Raw genomic sequence first — 27,345 nt, forward strand, 5'->3', positions numbered from 1 at the left:
CATTTCCAGTAGCTAGACTTTCACAGAACAGTCGGGTCAATGGAACTGTCAGATCCTTAACACATTCTCATAAAACAGCAGTGAAATCCCATCCAGTCCCACTGCCTTATTGACTTTCAAAGTATTTAGTATTTGAAACACATTCTCCTAATGTAATTCTAAGCTTTCAACCATTCCAGTCCCTCCAAGAACAAAAACTGCTTTTCTGGGATAAAATGTCTTAATAAAGTGATAATTAAACAGCTCCACTATCATCTGCATTGGTCACACAACCTTCTTTTCCATCGAATAGGATCACCAGTCCACAATTATTTTTCCTCCTACTTAACACTTAATGAAAGAATTCCTTACAATTTTCCTTAGATTTCTGGGCTAAGGAGAATGGATGTCAATTTAATGTGACAAAATGTAAGGTTATGCATTTTGGGGTGAAAAGATTAGCAGCAGTATACCACATTGGTGGAACTGTACTCCAGGAGATTTATGAGGCCAGGGACTTGGGGGTGTTGGTGGACAGGGAGATGAAGTTTAGGGGGCACGTTGCAAAAGTAGCTAAATCAGCTCATCAACTCACTTGGTTGTGGAAAAATACCTTGATGAGCAGAGACAAGCAAGTTATTGTATCTCCGTACCGAGCCTTGATAAGATAGTCTTATCAAGGCTCGGTACGGAGGTACCGACTAAATCTCGACTACTGTGCCCAGATTTGGTCACCTAGGTTCCTTCTTGATGGGGAGGAGGTGGAGAGGATCCAGAGGCAAGTGACTAAGATGATAGCGGGTCTATAGAATGAACCATATGAGAACAGGTTGAAGATTTGTGGGTTGCAGAAATTAGTGATAGGCGGAAAAGGGGAGATATGATTGAAACATTCGAATTGCTAAAGGGTTTCTATAGGATTAATTCAGAGGATATTTTTGAGATCAGGGTTGGTGGTGGGAGAACTAGGGGATGCCTATGGCAGCTGGGCAAGAGTGTGGTTAGCAGGGGTGTTAGAGCTGGGTTCTTTACTTTTAGAGTGGTAAATGAGTGGAATAAGCTGCCAGAGTCTGTTGTGGGTGCTATGACGGTGAGTGAGTTCAAGGCAAGGTATGATAGATACTGTGAGAATGTTGTATAGTTGTGTGGACATGATGTTTAGGGCCTCCCTCGATGAGTCTAAGGACTCCCTGGAGTCACCCGTAATAGTAATAATAATAATTAGATTGTAGTGCTAACCTCTCCATCCTGTACACCCCTTGAGGGTACATGGCAGGAATTTGATGATGATGATGATGATGCTAACCTCTCCTTGAATTCCATTTTGATTTCCCCTTACTGTACTAGTCGCTTTCCTGGCCTGAGTCATATTCCTCATGCAATTGCTCTCGGCCTCTCTCTTTATACTTTTTTCATAATCTCTTTTTTTTTTTTTTTAATCTGCAGTTCCTGTTTGATTTCATTAATCATCCATTTTATACCAAATCTTGTTATCCTTTTTCATTTAAGGAATAAAAGTTGGCATTGCTGCTGATAACTGTTTCTTCACTAGCCCTTATGCACTGTTGATATCTCTCCCTTGCAGTTCTTACATCCACAGAGTTACTTCAAGTTATTTCCTAAGATTATTATGGTCATCTGTCTTATAATTCCACAAATTCCTTTCCCTTTGATACTTCTGCATGTCTAGTCAGCCTCCAAGTCAGGACTACATGGTCACTCTCACCAATGAGAGACAAGACTGACATCTCAGTTACAATCACATTTTCTGATGCAAGAACCAAGTCTTAAACTCTTTATCTCTGTGTTTCCTCTACTACATATTGCCCAAGACATTTGTCCCTCAAGAATTCCAGAAATTTCATTCCTTTATTACTATATGCTGCTTGTGCCCAATTTATACTTGAGTTAAAATACTTGTTTTGCATTCACCAGTTTGATCTTCCTAAATATTTCTTGTCACTTCTCTTTGCAACATCTCACTGAATATCTTGTCCTGCCCATCTTCCTCACACCCATACACTTTCAAAACTACTACTACTGTCATTTCTTTCCAGATATTCCACTCTGAGAGGACTCGACTAATCACATCATAAGTAACATTAACACTCCACCACCTTGTTTGTCCTTCCTACCCTGCCAAACTATGCTATACCCTTCTACTCCTATTAGGACATCAACCATGTTTCACTGATTCCAATAACCTTGGGACAGGCTGCAGTCATCATCATCATACGTATCAAGGATTTAGGCCTAGCATGACCTGTTCCGGCCTTAGAAGTCATCGTTGAATCGTTTAAGAGGACGTCCTGGTTTTCTTTTTCCTAATGGCTTGTACTTTAAGGCTTGTTTTGGTAATCTTTCTGTTTTCATTCTTTGAACGTGTTCCATCCATTTATGTTTATATTTTTTAATTTTTTCTATTACTGGTTCTTGGTTTAATTCTTTCATAATATCTTCATTTCTTTTGTGATCAAATAGGGTATACTTTGCAGTTTTTCTCATAAACTTCATTTCTGCTGTTGTTAATCTTTGTTTGTCTTTTTGTTTTATTGTCCAGATTTCGCTTCCATACATTAAGACCGGTAAGGCTAATGTATTGTATACTTTTAGCCTGGTTTGTTTTTGAACTAGGTTTGGTTTAAATATAGAGTTAATTACACCTGTTATTTTTAAATATTTTGCAATTTTTACGTTTATATCTTTTTCATTTTCATATGTGATCATACATCCTAGGTAGTTAAATGAATTCACCTGTTCTAAGATCTTGTTATCTATTACTATTTTAGTTCTTGCTGGATCTTGTCCTTTAAAGGCTGCAGTTATCAATGCCATCAATTCACTTTCTTTATTCCTGATACTCCTGGCATTTGTATAAAGAAACGTCAATGCATTGTCACCATTCCTGTATCTATTATTATTTCATCCAGACTCCATTTCACTCTGAAATATACCATGCATTCCATCTCCCAAGTGTCTATCTCCATAAGAGGCCACCTCTGCTACCATCCACTCCAACAGCTCTAGTTTCCCTAACATTCTCACTTGCATACAGCTCTCATCTGTCCTGAAATGCACTCCAAGCATCCACATATTCCTTGTCTTCTCTTGTCTTTCTACACATTCTCAATAACTTCAAATCTCTCAACCTGAGAGGTAGTGCAAAACACTTGATTCACACTATCTCTTAGATCATTTGTATGAGCCATTATTATCATATCATCCTTATTCTCACCTCACTTTATGGCCATAGACATACTCTCTATCATTCCTCCAGGCAAGCACTCCTCTAAACATTCTATCCCATACACCATGAATCATTGAATTTGAATAAGTGTTCTCAAAAGATCCATTCATTCTTTGCTTGCCTGCATCTGTCACTTTCTCCTCGAGTATTCTCTACTTCAGCTCTTCCTCTCATTCCATTTCTCTTGTATTCTCTTGACTTTCTCTCTTACCCTGGTCTGCCCATTTTCTCTCCTCTCATTTCCATAACTTTCATGCTTCTTGTTCATCTCATATTAGTCAGCCTTTCAAGTCTTTCCCTTAACACAAGTCAATTTATTTTTCACACTCTCCACTTCCTGCCTTCACTTGCCACCATCCTTCAGATCATGCATATCTCCAGTCACACTACCTAATACAAGTCATTTGACACCTGATACTAGCCTTCTTCCCTCTACTCGTAACGCTCTCATTTCTTCTTTTTTTTTTTATGTCTAATCCACACATGAATGCCCACAAGACCTATAGCACATTAAGTGGCATGTGTAGGCAAGAGGAATCTGAGGGTTGTAATATTTGGGGAAGGCAAAGTGGGGGAGACTTCCAAAAGAGAAGTAGATAGGATGAAAGAGGAGGCAGTGAAGTTGGTTCAGTGAGTTTCAAGATGGACTGTAAAAGGGTGTTGGTTAGCAGTGGCTCTTGTTTTAATGATTTTGGAGGAGAGTGGAAGAATAACAGTGGCCAATTCAGCAGAGCACTGTCCATGAAAATATCTGTAGAAGAGACACAAGGCATAAACTGAAACCTAAGATACTGATATCCAGTTCACCCAACTCCTCCCATTGTCTACATTGCATGCAAATATGTGCCACGTATCTTACCTGTCACACTTTTAATTGCTGGGAAGCATGCATGCTGCAGGCAAAGCATGTTTCAAAATTTTCTATTATACTTCACAAAATGTGATCTTTAAATCATGGCAGGCTTGTTAACAATGAATCAGTTCATGGAGGTACAACAACTGCCATAATTGATGGAAGGAAAATGTATAACACACAAAGCAATATCTAGTGGTGATGCCCAGTATTAATTCCCACTATAAATACAGTGCCACCATATTCTCTTAACCAAGTCTCAATAATACCAATACTTTTTGGGCACAGTCAGGTTAACCAATTCCAAAAAATTTCCTCCTGTTTATTTCTGATGCTTCTGGCATTTGTATACATGCGTTTCATTATCCCCTTGGAGTCAGAGTTACCCTTCAACTCATTCAGATTCAATATATGTCCACAGTGGTGCACTCAGAATTTAATCTTGGAGGGAGGGGGGGGAGTTAAGTAGATGATTTGAGAATAGACACTATGCATCACATATAACCTATGACTGTGCATCTGCAATGATCGCCAATACATGATACCCGTGATCTCCTCTGGTCCGCTCGGGCAAATGAAGTAGCTTGGTCTGACTGAGCACTACTTCATTTGCCTTGTGTTCACAGTGGCTGTGATTCCCAACAGCTATTGAGTATTCCCACCTTATGTGACCTAATTCATAAGTAGTATAGAAATAGAAGACATGACACAACATAAATAAAAAAATGAATTTTAATTAGGAAAAGATTTTTGGAAAATCTCTAGTGTTTTGTTTTCTAGTTCTCTAGTGTTTTGTTTTCCTTTTATTTTTGGGCATGCCAGAGCCCCTTGCCTTCCCCCCCCCTCCAGGTGCACCACTGTATGTCTGCTTCTCAGGCATTCCAAGTTGAAACCAAGATCTCCACAGTTAATGCTGAGGAAATTTAGAAATCCTGTTAAGTGGCATGAATTGAAATTCTGAAGCAGTCATACTTTCCTGTACTGCTGTCAGAAGTGAAGAGCTGGCAATAAATCACAGAAAAAGTAACACAGATTAAATTTCAAAAGGGATCAAAATTATATTGTTTTTGTGTTTTGTTAGTGGTAACCTCTCAGAGTAGTTTGACATACCGTAGCTTGTTTATGCAGATTGTGTGTTTTCATTATACTTTTTTTTTTTGCTACAAGCATGAGTATGTGATAAGGACATTTCAACTGCCTAGTTTCATTCATACATATTATAAGATCTTTCATTCTGTTATAACATATTTAGCATATTTTACACATTTCACTCCATTTCAGATGCAGTGTTTCCAAGAATTTCCACAGAATTTACTCAATCAATAATATAAAGGTTCTAGTCATCATCATACATGTAACTTTTAAATGCACATTATTTCCTGTGGAAGAAATTGTTTACAAAATGTATTTTTGTTGTATTTGAAATTTTCAAGGAATACAATAGTGTATCATTAAGCAAGAAGTTTTTGTAGTTGGAAATAATTTTAAGGAAAGTGCATTTTTATAGTATAGATTTTTTTTTTTCTTCAATACTGCACTGAGTTACTTGTTAACATAAATATATAACTGCAATTAGAAAACAGAAAAAAACAGAGAATATGAACATTTAATTCCTCATATAATATTTTTATACTGTGTGTATATTTACTAATAATATAAATACATATATCTATAAATATATGTGTGTGTGTGTGTGTATATATATATATATATATATATTATATTTATGTCAGTCCTGCTCATAACAGGTTGTAAATTGATCTTATATTTAGTACTGTGAGAGTAAGATAATTCATTTCTTGTACTCTAAAACCAAAAATGGTACTTTCTCAAGCTAAGCTACTTGAGTTCTTCAATTTGCAGAGTAGTCATAGCAGGCAATGGAAGTCATCTATCACCTGATATACAGGATGACCCAGAAGTAATAACCAGTTTCTGGGAGTTCATTACAAGTCATTACCATTTCATTATTATTTTATAATTTGTTAATATTATTTTAGGTATTAATTGATTTCTGTTTAATGTTATTAATTGAGAATTATTCTGAATTTAATGTTCTGCTAACAAAATTTTTCTGCGTAAATGTGGATTATACTGCCCTATTTTGTGTGTGTATGTGTGTGTGTGTGTTAATTGTAGATAAAGTTTTATATGTAATATACTCTTTTAAAAACTTGCAATAAAATATTTCTTAATAATGTAAAGGCTACTTAAAACTGTGCCAATATTGTTATAATAAAATTTGTGTTTTAAAATATATAATACTAAGATATTTCAATTCTTGTTAACTGCGTATTTTCTTCATTGAAAACCGGTGTTCTTTATTTCTCTAAATCATTAAACCTTCCTTGTGGCTACATGAGCTTTACAAAATACATCAGTTGATAGTGTGAATACATTTTACTCAAACACGGTAGTTGTCTCCATAATTTTCAAAAATGTACTCGGATCACCATGCAAGCCTAAAAGAAAGGAGTGATAGTGTGAATATTTATGCAGTTGAGATTGATAACTATGTTTTTCTTCATCCTTTCTCCTATCAGGGTTTTTTTTTTTTCCTTTTTTGTAAAACAGTAGAAAAATAAGCATTTTTATGATAAATGTAAAAGACAACTTTGCTGAGGTCATAACAATATGATATGTGTAAATTATTTGACTCTTGACAAATGGGAAAACAAATATTTATTATTATGCATTCTGATATATTTTGTTTTTGATATGCATTTTGTAGCTAGTCTATACTGTATTAAAGTATACAAAAAAAATATACAATACTTCATTTATTATATTTTTGGCTGCAAATATATTTTTTTAACAAGTATGCAATGGGTTTTTCACACCAAACCCTACTATTACTGTCACAAATCTTCATCAGTCATTGATGGTGAGGATTTCATTCCTCAAGGAGAGGTATGATATGATTTGTGGGTATAATGGTTGATTTGAGTTTCCCACGATGTGTCTCTGGACCCCATTTAGATGACGTAAAATAATAATAATTATAATATTTAATAATAAAATATTATTATTATTATTATTATCCTAAGACCCCCATGGAGTCAAAGACTCATCTAGGAGGTCATTTTGTCATACACATCTCATCATACCACATCTTAAACACACTCAGATTCTTTGCAGACAGCACTTTCTCAGGGAAAGCATTCCACTCATTCAGACCTCTTGTTCTGTCCAACTCTCCCACCATTTAATGAAAAACCTCTTCAACATTAATAACTATTCAACTATAACAATCCTTTACTATCTTGTACATCTCCATCATATCACCCCTCTTCCTCCTACCCACTAGCCTCTACAAATTGCATCATCTGAACTTTTTTCATATTCAACATTCAAGAGATCAGAAATTTTTTCGTCATGTGCCTTTGGACCTTCTCCAACATCACTTCATCCTTTTGAGAAAGGTGACCAACCTGTGCACATAGTCTATGTGTTGGCTAATCAGAGCTGTATACAATGGCACAAGAATTTCCTTATTTCTACAAGTCAGTGTCCTCTGCATCATTCCCAGAATTTGTTGTGTTGTCCTCACAGTTTTGGCATTGTGTCTTCTAAATTTCAGATCCTTATTCACTATCACTCTAATATCTCTTATTTCCTCCACCTCCAACAATATATCCTTACCAAGCATAAGTTCTACATCCCATCCTTGTTTCCCAAATTTTAAAACCTTAGATTTTGCAGGATATTGAATAACATTGAACTTTTATCCCCATTCACTTGCCCATTCACTCAATCTATTCAAGTCTTCTTGTACAGCCACAACATCTCCACTCTTCAGAGTTCATACCAACTTTGCATCATCTGCAAACAACTGAAAATCCCCATCCAAATCTTCACCAATATCATTAACATACAGGAAATTCAGGAAGCATATTGCAAAGAAGGTAACCCAGGGGATTCCTGCAATACTGTGAAAGATGCTGACTTGCAGAGATAAAAGAGTTATCATTCCATTGTATAAGACCCTGAGCAGACCGCACTTAGACTATTGTTCTCAGGTTTGGTCCCCAGGATTTGAAGGGAATAAATTAACTGAGGGAATGTGGACTGCAGAGTTTGGCAGATAGAAGAAGGAGAGTTGATATGATTGAGACTTTTAGAAACTGTTGAAAAAGCAGTTACAGGGTAGACATTGGGGGAGTTCTTTCGCTTGGTCGAACAGCGGGAAGGAGTGATGACAAGGGGCCATCCCTGGAAGTTACGAAAGGAAGCTGTGAGCAAGAGGGTGAGGAGCGGTTTCTTTGCATGGAGGGCGGTTGAACCGTGGAAAATGCATTGCCTGAGAGAGTGGTTAGAGCAGGAATGGTCAGTGGATTAAAGGAATGGTATGATAAAATTTGTTTCCTAAAAATGACCTCCTATGATGAGTCTTTTGACTCCATGGAGGCCTGGATAATAATAATAATAATTAAACAGCAATAGCCCTAAAACATGTGATGACAAGGGGCCATCCCTGGAAGTTACGAAAGGAGGCTGTTAGCAAGAGGATGAGGAGTGGTTTCTTTGCATGGAGGGTGGTTGAACCGTGGAAAATGCATTGCCTGAGAGAGTGGTTAGAGCAGGAACGGTCAGTGGATTCAAGGAATGGTATGATAAATTTTGTTTCCTAAAAATGACCTCCCACGATGAGTCTTTTGGCTCCATGGAGGCCTGGATAATAATAATAATAATTAAACAGCAATGGCCCTAAAACAGATCCCTAAGACTCACCACTAGTGACTTTCCTCTTCTGGGATGTTGCTCCCCCATACACAACTTGCTAATACCTATCAGATTGCTGTCTCCGATTCAGTGCACTAATCTAATATCGAACACCCTCCTCTCTAGTTTGACTATCAACTTATGATGTGGTAGTCGATCAAAAGCCTTTGCAAAATCTAAGTATACTACTGTGTATCCCTCTCCTCTGTCCAGTAAAGCTGTCAGTCACCTGATTGTAATAAGTAAGTAGATTACTAAAACATGACCTACCTTTAGCAAATCCATTCTATCTTCAAAGATAATACCATTGTTTTCAATCTAATTCTGGATCCTAGTTCTCACCAGCTTCTCCAACACCTTAACCACAGCATCTGACACACAGATAGGCCTATAATTTGATGCTTGAGTTCTATCACCTCCGTTGTGAAGCAGCAATAGCCCTCCTTCCACTCCTTTGGAACTCGACCCAGTACAAGACTCATATTAAAAAAATATGTCAAGGCTGATGCAAAATCCCTGGCACATTCTTTCAAAATATGTGGTGATATATTATCAAGTCCTACACTCTTATTAACATCAGGTTTGCTCAATTCCCTATACCTCTTGCTCACAGAGTCAGTCTCTCCTCCCCATCATCAACTGCTCTCTCAGTCTCTGCATGATGTCACATTCACAAGAAGGAAAGACCTTTATGAACTGCTCATTAAATATGTCTACTATATCTTCTGCAGCAGTTGTCCTTATACCATTTTCTCCAATCAATTCATCCTTCGAGAATCATCTTTTTTTTTTTCCCCTGCTGGCTACATATCAAAAAAATTCCCTAAGATTATTTTTGGCTTCATTAGCTAACTGCTGCTCATACTTCACTTTTACTACCTTACTAACCAAGTCACCCTCCTTGGCTAGTCTTTGTAATCATCATGGAATTGGTTATCACCATTTCTCTTATGCTGCCTTTATTTATTTAAATAAATGTATATGTTTATTCATATATACATTTCAACATTGCTTCTACTAGATAGTTCTTAAATACCCCCCCAAGCTGCATCGATCTCTTTTCCAGCTAACTCCTCATTCCATGCTACATCTGCAATCTGTCTCCTGAGCTCCTCATAATCACCAGTCTTGTAGTTCCACATATAACCTTTTCTCACAGAGATCCTCACACTGCTGGCAACCACCCAGGTAATCACTTCATGGTCACTCTCACCAACGCGAGGGTGATTTGACACCTCGTGTGGGGAACATTATCAACATAAACTCTTCCAGGAAGAAAAGAAGAAATTATTGTGCACTAGATGCCATCACATATCCTAAATAAATTAGTTGCATTGCATTTTGAAAATATGGCAAAATCGAGTTTTTAGATAATGTTGCTATGATTGCAAATAACGAATGTTCACATGTTCTGTTCTGAGTAATAAAAAGTAAATAACTTCAGAATTAAAGGAAGGAGTAAATATTGATTATCTTTAATCAATATTGAGTAAATATTGATTAAAGAAGATAATTGGAATTATGATGATGCCTGGAAGACCACCTTCATGCCTCTAGTGCAAGAAAATCAGCCACCTGAGAAGTCAATCTGTGGGAGTTGCCTCTGCATCAGACATATGAGCAATAAATTTACTGAAAATACATATTTATCTGTTATAATGAGCAAAATGGAAGCTCATGAAATAGATGAAATGGAAGAACTATAAGATGATGTGCAAGATAAGGAAACAACAATAAAATCACAAACACAACAAGAAATGGTTCAGGATAAGGTAGTCATGCCACAGAAAGGTAATCAGATTAATTTTTGTTCCTTTGATAGAATTTATTAAAAAAACAGGTGAAAATCGAAGTACAAGATGAAAAGTTTCCAGATGCAATGGAAGGTGATACAATAGAACAGACTGAAACAACCAGAAGAAATGAAAGTATTAAAAACAAAATAATAATAAATGCTTGGAAACAGAATCTGTACAAAAAATTTTAAAAATATAAAAGCAAATGAAAGGATTTAAAAAAATAAAAAATGTATACATACACTGGAAACATAATATAGGCAGAAATTGAAATAATTCGAACTGAGAAATACAAAGAAACTAAGGACATACCTGCAGCTACTACTAATCTTAAATCACATTAAGGAACAATGTATACATTGCCGGTGATAGCTGAGTGACTTATATATTCCAAAACAGAGAAGGAATAAATAAATCAACTAATGCATTTCATTCCCTGATAGGGAAGAAGCGAGGCCTTTTAGTCCTATCTAGCTTTTGGAGACTGAGTGGGCAGTTTAATCTCCACCAATAGCCAATCAGAGATAGCTGGCCGAAGACTCACTAATTATAAGTGGTAATCAATGAAGAGACTAGCAGACAAGTGTTGTCATGTCTTTGTGCATAACCCTAACAAGATATGTTCTTGTCTGAATTAGTGTGAGTTCTACAATCGATTTTCTTGATTTTACAAGATTTACAACTTGTGTTTCCAGGAGAAAAAACCGACATGCCCATGCCAGAGATTGACCAACTCAGGAACCGGTCGAAGAAAGGCTTAGAAGAAGTCACTCGCTATCACCGGCAATGTATACATTGTTCCTCCATGTGATTTAAGATTAGTAGTAGCTGCAGGTATGTCCTTTGTTTCTTTGTATTTCTCAGTTCGAATTATTTCAAAATTTTCAAAAAAATTATTTCCTCCAGTTGGCGACTAGACTTGAACTTAAGTTCTATCTTCAGGAAGCCTAATACAGAGGATGCAAGTGCCACTTCCATTGAGCTACACAGACCACACTTTTACACAACTTCCACGGATCACCCCTAGTTCTCTATTTGTCATATATTGAAACATTTCACTTGCATTAATTTTATAAAACTCCTTTAATATCTTAAAAGTTTGTACATAACCCCTGTTTTTTCCCTCTCAACTAAACTTTGTAACCCACAAACCTTCAATCTATCCTCGTAAGGAGTATTCCCCACAGACCTGTCAACAATTAGTGATAGTCTTGGGCCAGTTATCTGATAAGCTACTGATGGAGATCGAACTTCCCCATCTCTCTCTCTCCCCCCCAAAAAAAAGGTAGAGCTGTAACAGCCTAGTCTATTTTCTATAAGGGGAATATAAGGCACTGGCAGATAAATTACAATTATTATTATTATTATACAAACCTATTATTATTATTATACAAATCTGTCCACGCGGTTAGCCTAGTAGCTATGCGCTTCGCAACCATATGCTTGGGGAAGGAGTGTCCTAGGTTCGATTCCCGTCGGTGACGTGAGGAGCTGAAGGATCTTCCTCAGCCATAGCCAAGTTAACCAGTCTTGGGCGTGGACAGCAGGGTTTTTTCCCCAGTTTATTCTGGGGGTTTTCATCCCGCAAAGCAGGCAAACTGGCCTTGAGAACTCAACACTACAGGCCGTAGGATACACCAGGGCATAAGGCTGACCAACTTATCCTGTAAACGGAGTGAAGTCCGATGATCAATGGACCCTCGACACCGCAAGGTAAAAGAGGGTATAAGGAAGATGAGATGAGATTATACAAACCTGTGTAGTTCAGTGGAAGTGACATTTGCATCCTCTGCAAGACAGACATAAGTTTAAGTCGAGTTGATGACTAGACTTTAAAAAAAAGGCTCATTCTAAGCTTTTCTTTGACCCATTTCTGAAGATCTCGGACATGGGAAGCAAGTTTTTTTTTTGTTCCAGAAACTCAAGAAAATTTACCCTAGAACCGACACTATTTCAGATAATAACATAACAAATGTAGCCTTTGTTTGCCAGTCTCTTCATCTGTTGTGACTTATAATTAGTGATAGTCTTGGTCCTGCTGTCTTGATTGACTACCAGTGGAGAGTAAACTGCCCACTCATTCTCGAAAAGCTAGATAGTGTTAAAAGGCCTTGCCGACTTTCTATAAGGGAATAAAAGTTGTTTTATTTTATTTTTTTTTAAATCAGCTAACGCCTTTTTATTCCCATATAGCAGTAGTGGCTCGTACATAAGCACTGCGACACTGCAGTACCCCCAAGAAAAAAATTAAATTTTGTCTGCGTTTATAAATAATAACATAGCTTACAGCATTATATAAATGCAATACAAAAGGTTACAGCTTATGTTTTGATTGATTGAATAGTTAATAATCAGAATTATTCGATTAACACTTTAGATTACGAAACAAATGCACTGCGATCTAATGCCGATATTCATTTGCACTTGTCATTGCATGTTACATCATTAGATACACTGCCGCTTGGGCAGTGTATCATGCTTGCACGTGTTATTGTTATTATTATTAATACATCTCCAGGGAGTCCAAAGACTCATCGAAGGAGAATGTGCCAAGAGTATCGAACAATAAACCCCTTCCAACTACTAACTGTGCTCAAACTTGCTTAACTTTTTGCGAGCCATTAGTAGCAGAGGCTCTACCATTTGACCGATATAAAACGTTTATTATTGGTGCATGTTCATGGTGAACTATTTTTTGTAAATTTTATTTTGTTAAAATAACATATTTATTTATTATAGATACAAGGCTGAATTATGACAAGTGTCACTGTTGAAAATATGAAAAGAATTATTTTTTCAATTATCATTACACGAAACAAATGCAATGCGATCTAACACCGATTATTCGTGTGCGCTTGGCATTGCACGTTACGTCATTAGATAGTGTATCATGCTTGTGCACATTATTTCTGTGAGATATGAAATGTTTATTATTGGTGTGTGTTCGTGGTATACCATTTTTTGTAAATCTTGTTTTATTTTGTTAAAATAACATAATTATTTATTTATTATAGATACAAGGCTGAATTATGACGAGTGTCACTGTTGAAAATATGAAAAGAATTATAGTTTTTCAGTTATTGTTACACAAAACAAATGCAGTGCAATCTAACACTGATATTCGTTTGTACTTGTCATTGCTATTGATACAAAACTTTTATTATTGGTGTGTGTTCGTGGTCAGGATGAAATATTTTTAATAAAGCAATTTTTTAATATGTAAATTTATTTATTAATAAATTCGTTACTCATTAAGAAAAAGTTTTTTTTGTATATGCAGCATCCCCATTTAAAATTTTCACTGGCTGCCACTGCTGTATAGGGAGTAGGCTAGGCCATTTTAGCGCTGTCTAACTTTTGGAGACTGAGTGGGCAGTTCAATCTCCATTGGTAGCCAATCAGAGATAGCTGGCCAAAACTATCACTAATTAAGCAGCATGCAGTGAAGAGACGGCTCAACAAGTGCTGCCATCTCTTGGTCCCTATCCCTAACAATATATTTAATGTCTGAAATAGTGTGGATTCTACAGTCGATTTTCTTGAGTTTATGGGACAAAAACCTGAGTTTCCAGGAGAAAAAACTCGCTTTCCCATGCCAGAGATTGACTAACTCGGTAACCAGTCAAAAAGAAGAAAAATTTCCTCTAGTCGACGACTAGATTTCAAACCAAGTCTTCCTTTGTGTGGTCAAGCACTGTGATATGCACACGCCACATCCACTGATCTACACAGACTTATTTGTTTTTATACAAATCCAATATTCATACAGTAGTATTGTGATATAGGAAGTATGCAAGGTAGTTTCATCTTTATCTAACTTTTAGAAAATGAGGGAGAAGTTCATACTCCACCAATAGCTGGCCCAAGAATATCACCAATTATATACATGGCATCTAGCAAAGAGAGACATCTGATAAGTGCCACCATCTTGTCGATTCCTAATCCTAACACTACATTATTATGGTGATTATTATTATTACATGACACCTCCAAGGAGTCCAAAGACTGATCGAGGGAGGGCACCTACTCTACAACTCTTCATCTCCATCACTTCCACCAACTTCAGTGAACCACAACTACCATCATCATCTACACCAACGCCATCTACTGCCCACCACCAACAGTAGTATTTTCACAAACATCCATGCCCACAGCAGGATTCGAACCTGCAGCCTTTTGGCTGGAGAGGATACATTAACCACTCAGCCAAGCAGGTTGGCATATTTACTGTCTGAAAATAGTGTGGGTTCTACTGTCAGTTTTCCTGTGTTTAAGTTCCCAAACTCCGAGTTTCCTGGAGAAAAATCCCTTTTGCCCATGCCAGAGATCGATTTAATCGGGAAGGAATCAGTCGAAAAAAGGCTTAGAAAAAGTTCCTCTAGTCTGCACACGCAGTGGCATAGCGAGAGCTTTTGCCGCCCTTCTCAATACACACCAAAAATACTACAAAAAAGTCAAAAAGACGTATAGCATTTCTGACAGTCTGAGGCTTAGTCACTGGTCAGACTGGCGGGCGTTTTTGCAGCAGCTCCCTAATCGCCGTAAACTCCCAAACGCGCAGCAGTATTATAGATTTATTTAAATTTAGACTCTAGACCAGGGATCGGCAACTTTTTTAAGTGTGCCTGCCAAAATCGCCAAATCTTTGATGCAAAATTTTCTCACGTGCCAACCGAAATTTTGGGGAACATTATTATTTGGCGTCTTTTAAGTATTGGGAAGACCTTTTCAAATAATCAAAAATCACACTAGAATGATAAAATCAAAGAATACTGTAAGTCATGTAAGATTGAATGAATGTAAAAATTAGTAACGGAATTTTTATTTAAAAGTCCTTCTGCCCTGTCGATAGCGTGAATATTTTTTATTTGCATGTAAGTGTAATTCTGGCTGCCATATAAAGCCGCATAATTTAAAGACGCAATTTTTAACATCAGCAAGAGTAAACAATAGTTCTGAAATTTTTTTTATAAAGATCAATCAGGCATAAGTTTTTTCAAGTTTTTCAATGCGCAATCTCATAATCGTTTTACTTGACTAAAGCACAATAAAAGAAAATAAAATTAAAGATATAATTTTATTACTTCTTAATCCCTTACTAGTAATATATAGAAATTACAGACAAAATAAGTTGTTATTTTACCTGCATAATATATTTAGCAGAAATTAATCTTTACCATTTTTAACAGAAAACATCAAATCAAAACTAGAGAAAGAAAAATAGTGGACATTTTATTTATTTAGCATCAATGAGACTTCTGCTGCTGCTGCAATCACTAATGATAAATAATTTATATCAGGTTTATATTTTGTAACCTGTAGAGATATGCATGCGCTACTAGTTTCATCTGTAAGGCTACTCCTGTTTCGAGACTTAACAAAGTTCATCTCTGAGAACAATGATTCACAAGAATATGTAAATGCAAAAATGGATAATGTTGTTGCAAGGGTTTTTAAACATACAAAAATTTCGGAATAGCATTCCAAGTTCTTAGTACCTCTTTTTCTACATTTCTCTCTGTTACTCCCTCTCTAATCGCTCCTTTTCAATATTTTCCAAGTCAACTCTGAGGTCAACAAATTTCTGCCTCCAAATTGAGCTACTTTGAAAATCAATCAACTGCATTTCAAAATCATCCATATTTATCTACGAAAACATCTGCAAGTTTATTTGAAGATGTTTTCGTGTCCTGTAGTTTGAGGTTCAAGTCATTTAAATGTTCGTAAAAATCTGCAAAAAAATCAGTTTACAAACTCGTACGATGTCATACATTTCTTTACAACACATTTGTTGACACAGCGTTTCTGAACAAGACCTCGACTAAGCCAACGAACATTGTTGTATATTATTAGCCCGTTGTACACCGAATACACCTCATTCAATAGATTTTGAAATTGTCTTTTATTCAAGCACGTGAAGAAATGTAATTGACCCCTTAACGTAGTGTAACAGATTAAAAAGAACTAATGATGAATCAGGCATTTTAGCATTTTTTAGGGTAAAAACGGAATCATGCTTGTTAATTTTTATCATCATCATATACGTATCAAGGATTTAGGCCTAGCATGACCTGTTCCGGCCTTAGAAGTCATCGTTGAATCGTTTAAGAGGACGTCCTGGTTTTCTTTTTCCTAATGGCTTGTACTTTAAGGCTTGTTTTGGTAATCTTTCTGTTTTCATTGTTTGAACGTGTTCCATCCATTTATGTTTATATTTTTTAATTTTTTCTATTACTGGTTCTTGGTTTAATTTTTTCATAATATCTTCGTTTCTTTTGTGATCAAATAGGGTATACTTTGCAGTTTTTCTCATAAACTTCATTTCTGCTGTTGTTAATCTTTGTTTGTCTTTTTGTTTTATTGTCCAGATTTCGCTTCCATACATTAAGACCGGTAAGGCTAATGTATTGTATACTTTTAGCCTGGTTTGTTTTTTAACTAGGTTTGGTTTAAATATAGAGTTAGTTACACCTGTTATTTTTAAATATTTTGCAATTTTTACGTTTATATCTTTTTCATTTTCATATGTGATCATACATCCTAGGTAGTTAAATGAATTCACCTGTTCTAAGATCTTGTCCTTTAAAGGCCATAGTTTTTGATTTTCCCGTTGATATTATCATACCATAATCTTTCGATATCTCATTTAGATTTAAAATAGCTTTCTGTAAGTTATCTTAGAATTTGTAATTATTATTTGGTCGTCTGCAAAGAGGAGAGTGTTTAAGTTAACTGTAGGTGAAAGTTTAATTCCTTGATGTAAATTTTTACTCCATTTTATTATTATTTCATTTAAGTACATATTAAAAAGAGTTTCTGAGAGGGGACATCCCTGTCGGACCCCTTTGGTTTATTTCTCTTGTATATGATAGCTCGTGTTAATTTTATATTTACGTTATATTTATATTTTATATTTACGTTAATTTTTATACACGCATCAAAAGGTTTAAGTAAAAACCCTAATATAATAGGGAACCGCAGAAATATTATTATTACCAGGACCCTAAAACTCTGTCGATGGCCTTAGTTATACGCAGAATTAGAACAACAACAACAAAAAAAAAAAAAAAAAAAACGTTTTCGCAAATGTGTACTGACTGTGCCTGCTGCTGAGACGCAGCCACCACTGTATCGCTTTACCACGCGTTTTGTTGTTTCATTTTTAAGAATTTGAATTATAGCACGATAGGGAAATATAACGGTTTTGTTATGTTTATATTTTGTTTATTTTAGTTGTAAGTATAGTTGTTAAAAAAAATTAAGATGAAATAAATGTGTCGTACCCCCTAAACTACTTTTGTATACCACTAGGGATGCTTGTAACACATTTGGGAAACACTGATCAACATTGAGAATCTTTAAGAGATCGTTTGCTTGCATTGGTAACGCTAGGAGTTTGGTTTTTTTAATCTGTTGTGGAGATATTAATTGCTGCAGTTGTTCGATGAGAGGGATCGAGTTCTATTAATGGATATATGATAGTCAATAGTCAATGTTCTTAATTATTTGAGTAATTATTCAAATAATAATTAATTATTTGAATTAATTAATCTGTTTAATTATTTGAACAGCGAAGATATAATTCGAAACAGTCTTCTATAATGGATTATCTGTGATAGATTACAAAAGCGCAAATGTTTCCTTCTATTTTACTCCCTTTAGTATATGTGCTTTATTTTAGCTGCATTCAGAGCATCTTAATATATATTTTACAAGCTGGATGAATCCACGTTTTGCAATGAAGCAGATGTTTGTACAGCTCTGGGTCGATATTTAACATTTCGAAAATAATGCAGTTATTTTGGGGAAAAGAACTGTATTATTTTCCCCAAGTAATTTCATATATAAGGCAGAGTTCTAACATTTTCAAGCAGATTAGCAATCGATTTGCAATAAGGCAAGCAGCCTTGAAAGACGTCCTATATCCTTTACTAATGTGTATATCTCTAATGCATTAAACTCGATTTTTTCCCAACCCACACATCCTCGGTGTTAGAATAGCAAAGTATCCTCGTCAGCAAGTTTTCCTTCTCCGATTTCATTAGAAGGTTTATAGTTTCAAAACTTTTGAGAGCCACAAATAAGATGTGCTTGTTGAAGTTGAATTTTCTGTCAGTTATCACTCGAATGTACAGATACCGGCCACTGAATTAGAAACTTTTATTTAATGCTCTTCGACCTGCTTTAGCCAGAATAACAGCACACATGTGGTTTGGCATAGATTCATCAAGATCTTGAATTGCATCTTCGCCTATAACATACCAGGCGTTCACCAGACAGTCCTTTTAACTGCCTCAGATTTGACGGAAGGGAATTTGCTCCCGGATCTGTTTTTCATCAGATCCGGGCATTTTGGTGGCTAGGGTAGATGGTGGAAGTCGCTGTTATGCTTACTGAACCACTGCTGAACAATACTTGCACGATGGACAGTACCATTGTTGTCCATGAAACAATTTTATCCCCCACCTGCAGGATAAAAAGTCAACATTGCAGGATAGACTTGATCGGCAACAATGTTCAGATATTCCTTGGAAAATATCCAACCTTCCAGCAATGTCAGGGGGTTCCATTCCATACCAACAGAACATTCCCCACACCATGATATCACCTCTAGAAACTTGAGTTGTGTTTACAACGCATGCTGGGATCATTGCTTCATGTGGCAACCACCAACCTCTCTGCCTCACGATGGTATAAAGCAAGGCGTACGCATCCTGCGAATTATCGGACCACCTGCTTTTTTACAGTCTTTCAGTGTCCAGTCATGGTGTTCCTGATACCTCTATAGAAGATCTTTCCAGTCCTTAGTAGAAATCAATGGTTTCTGATTCCTATTTTTAGGCATAGGTGATTTATAGACATGCGACTGCCAATATTGGTCCTCTTCAATTTCCTGCACATAGTTCAGTGAGATATGGATCGGGGACAGCCTTCATTAAATAGTTTGGTCAATTGCTGCAGGCAGGAAGTTCTGTTTGCCCGACAATCCTTCTCAGATAACGAAGATCTCCTTCGTGGCAGACTGTCTTTGAAACAGTGGCGGCTCGTACATAAGCACTGCAACACTGCTGCTCCCCAAGGAAAAAATGAAAAAATTAAATTTTGTTTCTGTTTATAAATAATAACAACGCTTACAACATTATATAAATGCAATACAACATGTTAAAGGTTACAGCTCATGTTTCGACATCGATTGAATAGTTAATAATTGGAATTGTTCGATTAACGCTTTAGATTGCTAAACAAATGCACTGCGATCTAACGCAGTGTCGGAATTATCACGTTCGGCCAATTGCAGCTCGACTCGCCGATATTCGTTTGCTCTTGTCATTGCACATAACAAGTAAATGCGACATTGCTCGTTTGAACAGTGTCGCTCACATAAATTATATACTTGCGCGCGTTATTTCTGTGAGATACGAAACTTTTATTATTAGTGCGTGTTCGTGGTGAGGGTGAACTATTTTTTGTAAATCTTATTTTATTCTGTTAAAATAACATATAATTATTTATTTATTATAGATATAAGGCTGAATTATGACGAATGTCACTGTTGAAAATATGAAAAGAATTACACTTTTTCAAAGATCACTACAGGAAACAAATGCACTGCGATCTAACACAGTGTCAGAATTATGGCGTTCAGCCAATTGCAGCCAGACTCAACGATATTCGTTTGCGCTTGTCATTGCACGTAACAAGTGAATCCGACACTGCACATTTGTGCAGTGTCGCTCACATAAATTGTATGCTTGTGTTATTTCTGTGAGATACGAAACTTTTATTATTGGTATTCATTCGTGGCAAGGGTGAAATATTTTTAATAAAGCAATTTTTTAATATGTAAATTTATTTATTAATACATTGGTTACTGATTAGGAAAAAAAAGTTATTTTTTTTTATTTTGTATATGCAGCACCCCCCTCCCCTTAAAATTTTCACTGTCCGCCACTGCTTTGAACCACAGTTAATCCTCTTAACCAAACTTTTTCCACTGATTAAACACTCGGGATATCTCACGTTTTGTGAAACCAGTCAGCTTTTCTGATTTCAAAATTGTGGTTCCAGCCAGACTGGCACCCACAATAAGCCCTTTATCAAACTTCGAAAGATCCTTTGTTTTTTACATTCTTATCAACAATATTGGCGATTATTGACCAACAGCATTAAATAGTTGCCTTGAACTCGTGGTGGAGCATGTGACCAAGTATTTTGCATATACGCTGCATAAGTGATGTTTACATACATCTGCATTAAAGTTTCTAATGCAGTGGCTAGTATGTGCTTTTTATATCTATGGATACGTGTAGAATTTCTAGGTTAACTCTAGAATTTGTTGTTTTGATTACTTACATAAAAATGTAGAGCACTTCAGCCTTGACACTGTTGAATTAACATTTCTCTCGTGTTCCTACTTAAGTGCAGTGAAATTTTCAAGAATTCTTACTTGGTCATTGCTTCCATATGCAAGCTTCAACGCGTGACCATTATGTCATCAGCACAAGCTATAGCTATAACATCAGCACAAGGAATATCAAGAAATTTCTAAAAGGTAAGTTAACTAAAGGTTAACTCACCTTTAGTCTCTTTCGACTAAAGGTGAGTTAACCCTCTACCTCCGTATCAGATCAAGCAATCCGGCCCCGTGAACACACACACACACACACACACACACACACACACACACACACACACACACACACACACACACACACACACACACACACACACACACACACACACACACACACACACACACACAGGGATCTACAGTCAAAACTATATAGGAAACTTTTCCCCTGCACTTGGTTCTTGGGGCCCCTGTGTTATATTAACCCTAGTGTTGTATTATGGGCAGATCTATAATTGCGAACCTTCAATATGAAGATGTCATCTAAAATGATGATGATGATGATGATGATGGTAGCTATTCAATATCTCTTTAATTGATTATTAAATGCACTAAAAAAGCAAGGATTTAATAAAATTAAACCACGTCAGATTCTTTCCTCAAGGGCTTACTTTAGTGAGTACGGGCATGGCAAACCCGAGGTATCTGATGCTGGACCATGCCTTACTTCATGTAATATATATCTATTATATTATTCTGTAGACTGGTCCCTCCTCTTCTTTCTTTGCTTCTTTCTCCTCTCCTTGCTCCTTCCCCCTGATGCTATTAGAGTATTCGAGGGCTAGGGGTGAGTCTTTCCTATCTTGCTAAGTCATTTCGTCTTATGCAGCCACCGAAGGAGGCAAGTTAGCCTCAATAGGTGCCGGTCCCAAGCCCGGATAAATGCGAGGGTTGATGTCAGGAAGGGCATCCGGTCGGAAAACTTCAGTGCCAACTCAAACTATGATTATGAGTCGAAGAGAAAATGATATAAGGGCTAGGGCGTACCCCTTAAGCGACGCACAGCCACATCGCCCTACAGCTGTGAGAAGTGGACGAGGGCTACCGCATCAAGGGCGGGTGCGGTTAAAGAAGCGAGCCCAGCAGGTGGAGAGGATGTTGCGAGTGGGAACACTGAATGTTGGAAGCATGACTGGAAGGGGAAGAGAGGTGGCAGACATGATGAGGAAGAGGAAGTTGGACATTTTATGTGTGCAGGAGACAAGGGGGAAAGGCAAAGGAACTGGGAGATGGATATAAATTGTTCTACTCTGGAGCGAATAACGAGGGAAGAAATGGTGTAGGAATTGTGGTGTGTGGCAGAATGAAGGGTGAAGTACTGGACGTGGGTAGAAGGAACGACAGGATCATGCGAATGAAATTGGGTCTTGGAAAAGAGCGGGTGGTCGTATTATGTGTATATGCCCTGCAAGTTGGTTGTACAGCAGAGGAAAAAGATGAGTTCTGGAACGTGTTAGATGAAGAAATGAGGGAATTGGAAGAAAATGAGATGGTGATTGTCGGAGGAGACTTGAACGGGCACATAGGAAGACAGAATAGACTGTGAAAGGGTGCATGGTGGCCACGGAGTGGGAATGATGAACCAGGAAGGAGAGAGGGTTGTGGACTTTGCAGTAGCGTTTGATCTGGCAATTGTGAACTCGTTTTTCTTCAAGAGGGAAGAACATTTGATAACATTTAGAAGTGGTAACAACAGCTCACAAATTGACTACATTTTGACTAGAAGAAAACATCTTAAGGTTGTGACAAATTGTAAAGTAATTCCAACAGATCAAGTAGCACAACACCGACTGCTGTGCGCAGACTTTAAAATAAGATCGAAGATAAGAACTTCTGGTTGCCATGGGATGAAGACAATTAAGTGGTTTCGCTTAAAAGAGGAGAATGTGAGGAATCGTTTTAGGGAGAGAGTCTTAGAGAGGATTTCGGATGGACTGGAAAGTGTACAAGATTGGTGGAAACATAATTCAAAAGTAATCCTGAGCTGTGCAATCGAGGTGCTTGGTGAGACATCTGGAAAGATTAGAGAGCAGAAGGAGGGTTGGTGGTGGAATAATGATGTACAAGTGGCAGTGACAGCTAAGAGGAAGACAAAGCAGAAGTGGGATGAGTCAAGAGTGGAAGAGGACAGAGAGGTGTACAAAGAGAGAAAGCAAGAAGCCAAGAGAGTTGTGGCACAGGTGAAGGCAATGGCATATCAAGATCTGTATGACCAATTAGAAACAAAGGAAGGACAGAGAAAAATTTACCAACTAGCGAAATGTAGAAATAAAGCAGCTAAGGACATCTTACATGTGAGGCAGATCAAAGATGCTGAAGGAAGAGTATTATGGAGGGATGTGGACATAAGAAACAGATGGAAAATATACTTTGAGGGACTTTTGAATGAGAAAAATGCAAGGACTCACAGAGGAGATGGGCAGCCTTCTGAGGGGATGGTGCAGAACATCAGTAGAATGGAAGTGACGGAGGCCATGAAGAGGATGAGGAATGGAAAAGTGGTGGGCCCGACAGAATTCCAGTGGAGGCATGGAAGGCACTGGGGGAAGAGGGAATTGACCTGCTGTGGGACCTGTTCATGAAAGTTTGCCAACAGGAAAATATACCCGAGGAATGGAAGGCGAGTACTCTTGTTCCCATCTACAAGGGTAAAGGGGATGCACAAGACTGTAAAAATTACAGAGGAATAAAGTTGATGTCCCATACAATAAAGATCCTAGAAAGGGTTCTTGATGGTAGATTGAGGGAGTAGGTGGAGATTGCAAAGGAACAATTTGGCTTCATGCCTGGTAGATCAACAACAGATGCTATCTTTGGGTTACGACAGATGATGGAAAAAATATCGAGAGAAACAAAGGGAGCTACATCTGGTATTTATTGATCTGGAGAAAGCATACGATAGAGTGCCAAGGCAAGAAGTCTGGAGGTGTCTGAGGGAGAAGAAGGTGCCGGAGAAATATGTCAGGTTGGTGCGGGAAATGTAGAGAAATGTGAAGACAAGTGTTCGGACCTGTTTGGGACAGACAGAATGTTTTCAAGTAACAGTTGGCTTGCATCAAGGGTCAGCATTAAGTCCGTTTCTGTTTAATATTGTGATGGAGGTGGTAACAGAGGAGGTGAGAGAAGATGCACCTTGGACAATGTTGTATGCAGATGACATCTTGCTGTGTGTAGATTCAAGAGAAGAAGCGGAAACTAAACTGGAAAGATGGAGAAAAGTACTGGAAGAGAGAGGTATGAGACTGAGCAGAAGTAAGACAGAGTATATGTGTTGCACAGTGGGCAGTGGCCAGGAGACAGATCTGGAGCTGGAAGGAAATGTCATCAGGAAGGTGAGAGACTTTAGATACTTAGGTTCAACAGTGGAAGAAGATGGAGGAGCTGAGAAGGAAGTGGGATGCAGGATACAAGCGGGTTGGAGGAACTGGAGGGAGATGGCTGGAGTGTTATGCGATAAGAGGGGTGCCGATCAATCTGAAAGGCAAAATTTATAGGACAGTAGTGAGGTCAGCTATGACATATGCTATAGAAACTGTGGCCCTGAGGAAAAATAACATCAGCAGGATGGAAGTAGCAGAGATGAGAATGCTTAGGTGGATGTGCAGTGTGACCAGAAAGGATCATCTGAGAAATGACTGTCAGGGGAACAGTGAAAGTTACGAACTTAGGAGCGAAAATACAGGAGGCAAGATTGAGATGGTTTGGTCATGTGATGAGGAGGGAGGACGAATATGTGGGAAGAAGGGTCATGCAGATGGATGTGACAATTAAGGAAGGAAGGCGGAAGCGTGGGCGGCCAAAGAAGAGATGGAAGGAGCTGGTAGAAGAGGACTTGAAGATGAAGAACTTGGATGTGGTGACAGCCCAAGACAGGAAGGTGTGGAGGAGACTCATAACAAACAGTGACCCCACTTAAGTGGGAGAAGCTGTAGAAGAAGAAGAAACCACGTCAGATTCTCTCTCATTAAACAATGCTAAGTTAGGATATGATGGACAATATCCTAACAATAACATGAAACAGCCAAGTGCAGATATTTAATTGTCCCATTTTTATCATCACTTACAGTACAGTTCTATGGAAGTTGTAGTGTTCTTTTTTTCTATTTCTTCTTCGTTTTATTTATTTGAGGGGGCGTTTTCATTCCATTTATTTACTATATGTCAACATATAGTAAACACCTTTTAAAAAAATTGTTTTTAAAATTTAACCTTTAAGCCTTTAAACCCTATCTGGTTTTTGGAGACTGAGTGGGCCCACCGGTAGCCAATCAGAGATAGCTGGCTCATGTCTATCACTAATTATAGGCAGCCACCGGCGAAGAGACCGGCAAACGAGTGCTGCCATCTCTTGGTACCTAACGCTAACTGGATATGTTATTGTGTCAAATAATGTGAGTTCTAAGGTCAATTTTCTAGAGTTTACGGGATGAAAAACCCGAGTTTCCTGGAGAAAAAACCCACTTTCCCGTGCCACAGCTCGACTAACTCTGGAAGGAAGGCTTAGAAAAAGTTCTTCTAGTCGGCGATTAGAATCGAACTATAAGTCTGTCTTCGTGCGGCCAAGCGCAAAGAATGCGAGCGCACTGAGCTACACAGGCCTAGTAAAAAATAAAAAATAATAAAAAATCAGCTAACGCCTGTTGTTCGCATATAGGGAGTAGGCGGGGGCCATTTACCCAGTCCTAGTAAATAAATTAAATCTTATTTAATTTATTTACTAAATCTGGCATCTTATTATGGGAGCTTCTTTTTTTCAAAATTTCGGAAAGCTCTAAATTAAACAGAGCTTATCTTCTCCAGGTTGTCGATTTTCTAGATTTTTTTTTCTACTCTGTACTTTAATGCTCAAGGTGAATACTTTTTCGATTTATTTGCATTTTGTATAAGCTATTTTCTCCCTAAATGGTGGCTATCTTCTTCAGGAGATCCAAGTACTTTGTCTCCCATTTTGTATTCTACTCTGCAGAACCCATGTTGCTACAAGTCTAATTTTTTGGTGTGCTTCATTTATACATGCAGTTGAATATGTATTCCCCACACCACTGTGATTGAAGTGTTTCTTCTATGAAAAAATTGAAAAGCGGCTAACTTATGTAAGCACCAAACGAAAATGTGAAATTTATTATTATTACATGACACCTAAAAGGACTCATTGTGGGAGAGCACACTACTCTGCTCACCACCTCTCCTACTTAACCTCCGACTCCACACAATGACACCACTATCATCACAACACACAACTCTATGCCTACCATGACTAATATCTTTTGTCTGCAAACTGGGTGTGTTCTATTTGCCAATTTGTAATATCTTTTGCCTGCAAACTGAGTGTGTTCTATTTGCCAATTTGTCAGTATGTAGGAGGATGAAAAACCCGAATTTCTGGGTTTTTCATTGATGAATGAAAAATTGATCCTAAGAAAAAAATTCTGCTACCTCCTTATAAGATTGGCTAACTCAATGGTTCTTAACCTTTTAGTAGTCGCGGCCTCCTAAGAATCCGAAAATATATCTGTGTCCCCCTAGTTCGTAGTAACATAATAGTATTTTTTTTTTCACGTTTAAACATTTTATTATGTCTCAGATAAATTACATACATAGATACGGTAATAATTATAATACATTATAATTGTGAATAACAGATACTTGCAAGTTAATAATATTTTTAAATAATAATTATAATAATTTTTTTTCTCTGTAAAATGTATGATATTCTTTCTTTGGGAGGCATTTCTGATTTCTTCCTCGAAGCACAGCTTATCTAAGGAAGGTAATAGGTGATAGATGGCGGTGGTTTCATGGTTATGTTTCTATACTGGTCGTAAGCCAGGTGTTGATTTTATTGTTTGTTGGTATGTGCTTGGTACAGTTTAACTTTTTTTTTTTTTTTTTTTTTTTTTTTTTTTTTTTTTTGCAAGTAGGGTTGGATTTAGACATGGTGTGTTTGTTTCTTTGTGTTCTTGTAGCGATGGTTTTTGAGAGGGGATTTGTCATTGTGTGTGTGTGTGTGTGTGTGTGTGTGTGTGTGTGTGTGTGTGTGTGTGTGTGTGTGTGTGTGTGTGTGTGTGTGTGTGTGTGTGTGTGTGTGTGTGTGTGTGTGTGCGTGCGTGCGCGCGCGTTCGTGGGGGGGATAGAGAGAGAAACAGGATTTGCTCTAATTTTCATTCTCGCTATAATATTTATATAGCGCCTGTTTCAGCTCTCTGTATGTTCCTAGGTTTCTGTCGTCGAACGGCAGTTTGTTTATCATGTCAGGTAAGTAGAAGTTTCGGTGTATTAGCTGTATGTGATTGTTGTACTTATATGATATTTAGTTTGTGGTCTTGTTATTATGTTG

Source organism: Typopeltis vanoorti, chromosome 21, assembly GCF_054136105.1.
Source record: "Typopeltis vanoorti isolate ZY-2024b chromosome 21, IOZ_Tvanoo_1.0, whole genome shotgun sequence".
In the NCBI taxonomy this organism is placed as follows: Eukaryota; Metazoa; Arthropoda; class Arachnida; order Uropygi; family Thelyphonidae; genus Typopeltis; species Typopeltis vanoorti.